This window comes from Ursus americanus, unplaced genomic scaffold (genome assembly GCF_024610735.1).
Source record: "Ursus americanus isolate L20-20 unplaced genomic scaffold, mUrsAme1.1.p SCAF_45, whole genome shotgun sequence".
Taxonomy (NCBI): Eukaryota; Metazoa; Chordata; class Mammalia; order Carnivora; family Ursidae; genus Ursus; species Ursus americanus.
In genome coordinates, this window is record NW_028273627.1 from 2,425,666 (window position 1) to 2,435,543 (window position 9,878).

The window sequence follows — 9,878 nt, forward strand, 5'->3', positions numbered from 1 at the left end:
TGGGCCGCTAGGGGGCCCGCCGGTTATTCAGGGGGGGAGAACGGGCAGGGCCCTCTGAGCCCCCAGCGACCTTCGAAGGCCCCCGCGCCAAAATGTTTGGGCCCAGGCTTCTGCTCGCCAGCGCCCTCACTCCGCCCGCCCCTCCACTCAGAGCACAGCCGGCATTTCGGGCCTGCCGGCATCCTGCTTGCTAACCCTAACCCTAGGTCAGTCCCCGAGAGGCCCATCACAAGGGGCCTGGGGCTGCAACGCTGGGAATTGGGGACCCCTGACACCCAAGGCCAAACTAACACTGCTGCCCCTCCACAACCTGGGGCACTAGGGGCGCTGCCGCTCATTCAGGGCAGGAGAACATGCAGGGCACTCCCAGCCTCCCCCCCTCCCCCGGACTCTCCATGCACCCGCTACCCAAAGCGCTTGGGCCCAAGATCTCACTAGTCAGCGCCCTCACCTCAACCCGCCCCTCCGCTTGAAACACATCAGGCGGATCGGACGTGCCCTACTCCTGGAGGCTAATCCTAACCCTAGGTCGGTCCCCGAAGGGCCCATCCAAGGGGCTTGGCGCCCCAACGCTGGGGATTGGGAACCTCCGAACCCCAGCGCTGGACTCTCCCTGCAGCCCCCCGCCACCCGGGCCGCTAGGGGCGCCGCCAGTCATTCAGGCTCAAGAACGGGTAGGGCCCTCCGAGCCCCTGGCTAGCTTCGAAGGCCACCTGCGCCAAAACACTTGGGCTCATGCTCCCACTCACCAGCACCCTCCCCTCGGCTTGCCCCCCCACCTCACCACACCGCCCATGGATCCTGGCTGCCGGCCTCCTCGGGGCTAATCCTAACCCTAGGTCGGCCCCCAAGGGGCTCCTCCCAAGAGGCCTGGCACCGCAATGCCAGGGATTGGGGACCCCCGCCCCAGCGCTGGACTCACCCTCCGCCCCACCGCCACCCGGGCCTTTATTGGCGCCGCTGGTCATTCAGGGCGGGAGAATGTGCAGGGCACACCGAGCCCCTGGCGCATTTCGAAGGCCCCCGTGCCAAACCCTTGGGCCCCCGCTCCCACTCCTCACTGCCTTCAGCTCGGCCTGCCCCTCCGTTCGCTGCACATCCAGCAGATAGGGCTTGCAGGCCTCCTGGGGGCTAACCCTAACTCTAGGTGGGCTCCTTAGGGGCCCCTCGCAAGGGGCATGGCGCCCCAACGCCTGGGATTGGGGACCCGAGCCCCAGCGCTGGACTCACCCTCCGCCCCAGCGCCACCCGGGCCGTTATTGGCGCCGCCTGTCATCAGGACGGCAGAACGGGCAGGGCCCTCTGAGCCCCCAGCGACCTTGGAAGGCCCCAGGCGCCAAAATGTTTGGGCCCAGGCTCCTGCTCGCCAGCGCCCTCACTCCGCCCGCCCCTCCACTCGCCGCACAGCCGGCATTTTGGGCCTGCCGGCATCCTGCTTGCTAACCCTAACCCTAGGTCCGTCCCCGAGAGGCCCCTGACAAGGGGCCCGGGGATGCAACGCTGGGGATTGGGGACCCCAGTGCCCCAGGGCCGGACTAACACTGTTGCCCCTCCACCACCTGGGCCACTAGGGGCGCTGCCGCTCATTCCCGGCGGGAGAAGGGGCAGGGCCCTCCAAGCCCCCTTCCACATTCGATGGCCCCCTGCCCCAAAGCGCTTGGGCCCACGTTCCCACTAGTCAGCGCCCTCACCTCAACCCGCCCCTCCGCTCGAAACACAGCAGCCGGATCGGACCTGCCGGCCTCCTGGGGGCTAACCCTAACCCTAGGTCGGTTCCCGAGGGACCCCTCCCAAGGGTCCTTGCGCCGCCAAGCCCAGGATCCTGGACGTCCTAGCCCCAGGGCCGGACTCACCCTGCAGCCACCCGCCACCCAGGCCGCTAGGAGCGCCGCCGGTCATTCAGGCGGGAGAAGGGGCAGGGTCCTACAAGCCCCTGACGACCTTCGAAGGCCGCCCCAGCGCCAAAACCTGTGGGCCCACGGTCCCGCTCGCCAGCTCCCTCCCCTGGCCCGCCGCAATGCGCGCTACACTGCCAGGGGATTGGGCCTGATGGCCTCCTGGGGGCTAAGCCTAACCCAAGGTGGGTCCCCCAGGGGCCCATCCGAAGGTGCTTGGCGCCCCAACGCCAGGGATTGGGGACCCGAGACCCAGCGCCGGATTCACCCTGCAGCCCCCCACCCCTGGGCCGCTAGGGGGCCCGCCGGTTATTCAGGGGGGGAGAACGGGCAGGGCCCTCTGAGCCCCCAGCCACCTTGGAAGGCCCCAGGCGCCAAAATGTTTGGGCCCAGGCTCCTGCTCGCCAGCGCCCTCACTCCGCCCGCCCCTCCACTCGCCGCACAGCCGGCATTTTGGGCCTGCCGGCATCCTGCTTGCTAACCCTAACCCTAGGTCAGTCCCCGAGAGGCCCATCACAAGGGGCCTGGGGCTGCAACGCTGGGGATTGGGGACCCCTGAGACCCAGGGCCAAACTAACACTGCTGCCCCTCCACCACCTGGGCCACTAGGGGCGCTGCCGCTCATTCAGGGCAGAACATACAGGGCCCTCCCAGCCCCCCAACCCCGGACCCTCGATGCACACGCTCCCCAAAGCGCTTGGGCTCACGCTCCCACTAGTCAGCGCCCTCACCTCAACCCGCCCCTCCGCTCGAAACACAGCAGGCGGATGGGACCTGCCCTATTCCTGGAGGCTAATCCTAACCCTAGGTCGGTCCCCGAAGGGCCCATCCAAGGGGCTTGGCGCCCCAACGCTGGGGATTGGGAACCTCCGAACCCCAGCGCTGGACTCTCCCTGCAGCCCCCCGCCACTCGGGCCGCTAGGGGCGCCGCCAGTCATTCAGGCTCAAGAACGGGTAGGGCCCTCCGAGCCCCTGGCGAGCTTCGAAGGCCGCCTGCGCCAAAACACTTGGGCGCACGCCCCCATTCACCAGCGCCCTCCCCTCGGCTCGCCCCCCCACCTCACCACACCGCCCATGGATCCTGCCTGCCGGCCTCCTCGGGGCTAATCCTAACCCTAGGTCGGCCCCCAAGGGGCTCCTCCCAAGAGGCCTGGCACAGCAATGCCAGGGATTGGGGACCCCCGCCCCAGCGCTGGACTCACCCTCCGCCCCACCGCCACCCGGGCTTTTATTGGCGCCGCTGGTCATTCAGGGCGGGAGAATGTGCAGGGCAAACCGATCCCCTGGCGCATTTCGAAGGCCCCCGCGCCAAACTCTTGGGCCCCCGCTCCCACTCCTCAACGCCCTCAGCTCGGCCTGCCCCTCCGCTCGCTGCACATCCAGCAGATCGGGCTTGCAGGCCTCCTGGGGGCTAACCCTAACTCTAGGTGGGCTCCTTAGGAGCCCCTAGCAAGTGGCCTGGCGCCCCAACGCTTGGGATTGGGGACCCGAGCCCCAGCGCTGGACTCACCCTCCGCCCCACCGCCACCCGGGCCATTATTGGCGCCGCCTGTCATCAGGGCGGCAGAACGGGCGGGGCCCTCTGAGCCCCCAGCGACCTTGGAAGGCCCCAGGCGCCAAAATGTTTGGGCCCAGGCTCCTGCTCGCCAGCGCCCTCACTCCGCCCGCCCCTCCCCTCGCCGCACAGCCGGCATTTTGGGCCTGCCAGCATCCTGCTTGCTAACCCTAACCCTAGGTCCGTCCCCGAGAGGCCCCTGACAAGGGGCCCGGGGATGCAACGCTGGGGATTGGGGACCCCAGTGCCCTAGGACCGGACTAACACTGTTGCCCCTGCGCCACCTGGGCCACTAGGGGCGCTGCCGCTCATTCCCGGCGGGAGAAGGGGCAGGACCCTCCAAGCCCCCTTCCACATTCGATGGCCCCCTGCCCCAAAGCGCTTGGGCCCACGTTCCGACTAGTCAGCGCCCTCACCTCAACCCGCCCCTCCGCTCGAAACACAGCAGCCGGATCGGACCTGCCGGCCTCCTGGGGGCTAATCCTAAACCTAGGTCGGTTCCCGAGGGGCCCCTCCCAAGGGGCCTTGCGCCGCCATGCCCGGGATCCTGGACGTCCTAGCCCCAGGGCCGGACTCACCCTGCAGCCACCCGCCACCCGGGCCGCTAGGAGCGCCGCCGGTCATTCACCGGGAGAAGGGGCAAGGTCCTACAAGCCCCTGACGACCTTCGAAGGCTGCCCCTGCGCCAAAACCTGTGGGCCCACGGTCCCGCTCGCCAGCTCCCTCCCCTGGCCCGCCGCAATGCGCGCTACACAGCCAGGGGATTGGGCCTGATGGCCTCCTGGGGGCTAAGCCTAACCCAAGGTCGGTCCCCCAGGGGCCCATCCGAATGTGCTTGGTGCCCCAACGCCAGGGATTGGGGACCCGAGACCCAGCGCCGGATTCACCCTGCAGCCCCCCACCCCTGGGCCGCTAGGGGGCCCGCCGGTTATTCAGGGGGGGAGAACGGGCAGGGCCCTCTGAGCCCCCAGCCACCTTCGAAGGCCCCCGCGCCAAAATATTTGGGCCCAGGCTTCTGCTCGCCAGCGCCCTCACTCCGCCCGCCCCTCCACTCACAGCACAGCCGGCATTTCGGGCCTGCCGGCATCCTGCTTGCTAACCCTAACCCTAGGTCAGTCCCCGAGAGGCCCATCACAAGGGGCCTGGGGCTGCAACGCTGGGGATTGGGGACCCCTGAGACCCAGGGCCAAAGTAACACTGCTGCCCCTCCACCACCTGGGCCACTAGGGGCGCTGCCGCTCATTCACGGCAGGAGAACATACAGGGCCCTCCCAGCCACCCACCCCCGGACACTCGATGCACCCGCTCCCCAAAGCGCTTGGGCCCACGCTCTCAATAGTCAGCGCCCTCACCTCAACCCGCCCCCCCGCTCGAAACACAGCAGGCGGATCGGACCTGCCTTACTCCTGGAGGCTAATCCTAACCCTAGGTCGGTCCCCGAAGGGCCCATCCAAGGGGCTTGGCGCCCCAACGCTGGGGATTGGGAACCTCCGAACCCCAGCGCTGGACTCACCCTGCAGCGCCCCGCCACCCGGGCCGCTAGGGGCGCCGCCAGTCATTCAGGCTCGAGAACTGGTAGGGCCCTCCGAGCCCCTGGCGAGCTTCGAAGTCCGCCTGCGCCAAAACACTTGGGCCCACGCTCCCACTCACCAGCGCCCTCCCCTCGGCTCGCCCCCCCCCTCGCCACACCGCCCATGGATCCTGCCTGCCGGCCTCCTCGGGGCTAATCCTAACCCTAGGTCGGCCACCAAGGGGCTCCTTCCAAGGGGCCTGGCACCGCAATGCCAGGGATTGGGGACCCCCGCCCCAGCGCTGGACTCACCCTCCGCCGCACCTCCACCCGGGCCTTTATTGGCGCCGCTGGTCATTCAGGGCGGCAGAATGTGCAGGGCACACCCAGCCCCTGGCGCATTTTGAAGGCCCCCGAGCCAAACTCTTGGGCCCCCGCTCCCACTCCTCAACGCCCTCAGCTCGGCCTTCCGCTCCGCGAGCTGCACATCCAGCAGATCGGGCCTGCCGGCCTCCTGGGGGCTAACCCTAACCCTAGGTCAGTTCCCGAGGGGCCCCTCCCAAGGGGCCTTGCGCCGCCATGCCCGGGATCCTGGACGTCCTAGCCCCAGGGCCGGACTCACCCTGTAGCCACCCGCCACCCAGGCCGCTAGGGGCGCCGCCGGTCATTCAGGCGGGAGAAGGGGCAGGGTCCTACAAGCCCCTGACGACCTTCGAAGGCCGCCCCAGCGGCAAAACCTGTGGGCCCACGGTCCCGCTCCGCAGCTCCCTCCCCTGGCCCGCCGCAATGCGCGCTACACAGCCAGGGGGTTGGGCCTGATGGCCTCCTGGGGGCTAAGCCTAACCCAAGGTGGGTCCCCCAGGGGCCCTTCCGAAGGTGCTTGGCGCCCCAATGTCAGGGATTGGGGACCCGAGACCCAGCGCCGGATTCACCCTGCAGCCCCCCACCCCTGGGACGCTAGGGGGCCCGCCGGTTATTAAGGGGGGGAGAACGGGCAGGGCCCTCTGAGCCCCCAGCGACCTTCGAAGGCCCCCGCGCCAAAATGTTTGGGCCCAGGCTTCTGCTAGCCAGCGCCCTCACTCCGCCCGCCGCTCCACTCACAGCACAGCCTGCATTTCGGGCCTGCCGGCATCCTGCTTGCTAACCCTAACCCTAGGTCAGTCCCCGAGAGGCCCATAACAAGGGGCCTGGGGCTGCAACGCTGGGGATTGGGGACCCCTGAGACCCAGGGCCAAACAAACACTGCTGCCCCTCCACCACCTGGGCCACTAGGGGCGCTGCCGCTCATTCAGGGCAGGAGAACATACAGGGCCCTCCAGCCACCCCCCCCTCCTGGACACTCGATGCACCCGCTCCCCAAAGCGCTTGGGCCCACGCTCCCACTAGTCAGCGCCCTCACCTCAACCCGCCCCTCCGCTCGAAACACAGTGGGCGGATCGGCCCTGCCGTACTCCTGGAGGCTAATCCTAACCCTAGGTCGGTCCCCGAAGGGCCCATCCAAGGGGCTTAGCGCCCGAACGCTGGGGATTGGGAACCTCCGAACCCCAGCGCTGGACTCACCCTGCAGCCCCCGGCCACCCGGGCCGCTAGGGGCGCCGCCAGTCATTCAGGCTCGAGAACGGGTAGGGCCCTCCGAGCCCCTGGCGAGCTTCGAAGGCCGCCTGCGCCAAAACACTTGGGCCCACGCTCCCACTCACCAGCACCCTCCCCTGGGCCCGCCCCCCCCTCGCCACACCGCCCATGGATCCTGCCTGCTGGCCTCCTCAGGGCTAATCCTAACCCTAGGTCGGCCCCCAAGGGGCTCCTCCCAAGGGGCCTGGCACCGCAATGCCAGGGATTGGGGACCCCCGCCCCAGCGCTGGACTCACCCTCCGCCCCACCGCCACCCGGGCCTTTATTGGCGCCGCTGGTCATTCAGGGCGGGAGAATGTGCAGGGCACACCGAGCCCCTGGCGCATTTCGAAGGCCCCGCACCAAACTCTTGGGCCCCCGCTCCCACTCCTCAACGACCTCAGCTCGGCCTGCCCCTCCGCTCGCTGCACATCCAGCAGATCGGGCTTGCAGGCCTCCTGGGGGCTAACCCTAACTCTAGGTGGGCTCCTTAGGGGCCCCTCGCAAGGGGCCTGGCGCCCCAACGCCTGGGATTGGGGACCCGAGACCCAGCGCTGGACTCACCCTCCGCCCCACCGCCACCCGGGCCGTTATTGGCGCCGCCTGTCATCAGGGCGGCAGAACGGGCAGGGCCCTCTGAGCCCCCAGCGACCTTGGAAGGCCCCAGGCGCCACAATGTTTGGGCCCAGGCTCCTGCTCACCAGCGCCCTCACTCCGCCCGCCCCTCCACTCGCCGCACAGCCGGCATTTTGTTCCTGCCGGCATCCTGCTTGATAACCCTAACCCTAGGTCAGTCCCCGAGAGGCCCCTGACAAGGGGCCCGGGGATGCAACGCTGGGGATTGGGGACCCCAGTGCCCCAGGGCCGGACTAACACTGTTGCCCCTCCACCACCTGGGCCACTAGGGGCGCTGCCGCTCATTCCCGGCGGGAGAAGGGGCAGGGCCCTCCAAGCCCCCTTCCACATTCGATGGCCCCCTGCCCCAAAGCGCTTGGGCCCACGTTCCCACTAGTCAGCGCCCTCACCTCAACCCGCCCCTCCGCTCGAAACACAGCAGCCGGATCGGACCTGCCGGCCTCCTGGGGTCTAACCCTAACCCTAGGTCGGTTCCCGAAGGGCCCCTCCCAAGGGGCCTTGCGCCGCCATGCCCGGGATCCTGGACGTCCTAGCCCCAGGGCCGGACTCACCCTGCAGCCACCTGCCACCCGGGCCGCTAGGAGCGCCGCCGGTCATTCAGGCGGGAGAATGGGCAGGGTCCTACAAGCCCCTGACGACTTTCGAAGGCCGCCCCAGCGCCAAAACCTGTGGGCCCACGGTCCCGCTCTCCAGCTCCCTCCCCTGGCCCGCCGCAATGCGCGCTACACAGCCAGGGGATTGGGCCTGATGGCCTCCTGGGGGCTAAGCCTAACCCAAGGTGGGTCCCCCAGGGGCCCATCCGAAGGTGCTTGTGGCCCAACGCCAGGGATTGGGGACCCGAGACCCAGCGCCGGATTCACCCTGCAGCCCCCCACCCCTGGGCCGCTAGGGGGCCCGCCGGTTATTCAGTGGGGGAGAACGGGCAGGGCCCTCTGAGCCCCCAGCGACCTTCGAAGGCCCCCGCGCCAAAATGTTTGGGCCCAGGCTTCTGCTCGCCAGCGGCCTCACTCCGCCCGCCGCTCCACTCACAGCACAGCTGGCATTTCGGGCCTGCCGGCATCCTGCTTGCTAACCCTAACCCTAGGTCAGTCCCCGAGAGGCCCATAACAAGGGGCCTGGGGCTGCAATGCTGGGGATTGGGGATCCCTGAGACCCAGGGCCAAACAAACACTGCTGCCCCTCCACCACCTGGGCCACTAGGGGCGCTGCCGCTCATTCAGGGCAGGAGAACATATAGGGCCCTCTCAGCCCCCCCCCGACCCACGATGCACCCGCTCCCCAAAGCGCTTGGGCCCACGCTCCCAGTAGTCAGCGCCCTCACCTCAACCCGCCCCTCCGCTCGAAACACAGCAGGCGGATCGGACCTGCCGTACTCCTGGAGGCTAATCCTAACCCTAGGTTGGTCCCCGAAGGGCCCATCCAAGGGGCTTGGCGCCCCAACACTGTGGATTGGGATCCTCCGAACCCCAGCGCTATACTCACCCTGCACCCCGCCACCCGGGCCGCTAGGAGCGCCTCCAGTCATTCAGGTCGAGAGCGGGTAGGGCCCTCCGAGCCCCTGGCGAGCTTCGAAGGCCGCTTGCGGGAAAACACTTGGGCCCACGCTCCCACTCACCAGCGCCCTCCCCTCGGCCCGCCCCCCCCCTCGCCACACCGCCCATGGATCCTGCCTGCCGGCCTCCTCGGGGCTAACCCTAACCCTAGGTGGGCCCCCGGGGGGCCCCTCCCAAGGAGCCTGCCACCGCAACTCCAGGCATTGGGGACCCCCAGCCCCAGGGCAAGACTAACACTGCTGCCCCTGCACCACCTGGGCACTAGAGGCCCCGCCGCTGATTCAGGGCTGGAGAATGGGCAGGGCCCTCTGAGCCCCCGCCGACCTTCGATGGCCCCCCGCCCCAAAGCGCCTCAGCCCACGTTCACACCAGTCAGCGCCCTCACCTCAAGCGGCCCCTCCGCTCGAAAGACAGCAGGCGGATCGGACCTGCCAGCCACCTGGGGGTAACCTTAACCCTGGGGCGGTCCCCGAGGGACCCCACCCAAGGAGCCTTGCGCAGCCACGCAGGGATCCTGGCCGTCTTATCCCCAGGGCCGGACTCACCCTGCAGCCCCCTGGCACCCGGGCTGCTAGGGGCACCGCCGGTCATTCAGGCGGGAGAAGGGTCAGGGCCCTCTGAGCCCCCGACCTCCTTCGAAGGCCCCCAGGCCAAAACCTGTGGGCCCGGGGTCCCGCTTGCCAGCTCCCTCCCCTCGGCCCGTCCCACGGGGAGCCACACAGCCAGGGCTTTGGGCCTGAAGGCGTCCCGGGGGCTAACCCAAACCCTAGGTATGTCCCCAAGGGGCCCCTCCCAAGGGGCTTGGCGACCCAATGCTGGGTTCCAGGCCGTCTTAGCCACAGGGCCGGACTCAGCCTGCAGCCCCCTGGCACCCGGGCTGCTAGGGGCACCGCCGGTCATTCAGGCGGGGAAGGGGCAGGGCCCTCCGAGCCCCCGACCTCCTTCGAAGGCCCCCCGCGCCAAAACCTGTGGGCCCGGGGTCCCGCTTGCCAGCTCCCTCCCCTCGGCCCGCCCCACCGCGAGCCACACAGCCAGGGGATTGGGCCTGAAGGCCTCCTGGGGGCTAACCCAAACCCTACGTGGGTCCCCGAGGGGCCCCTCCCAAGGTGCTTGGCGAC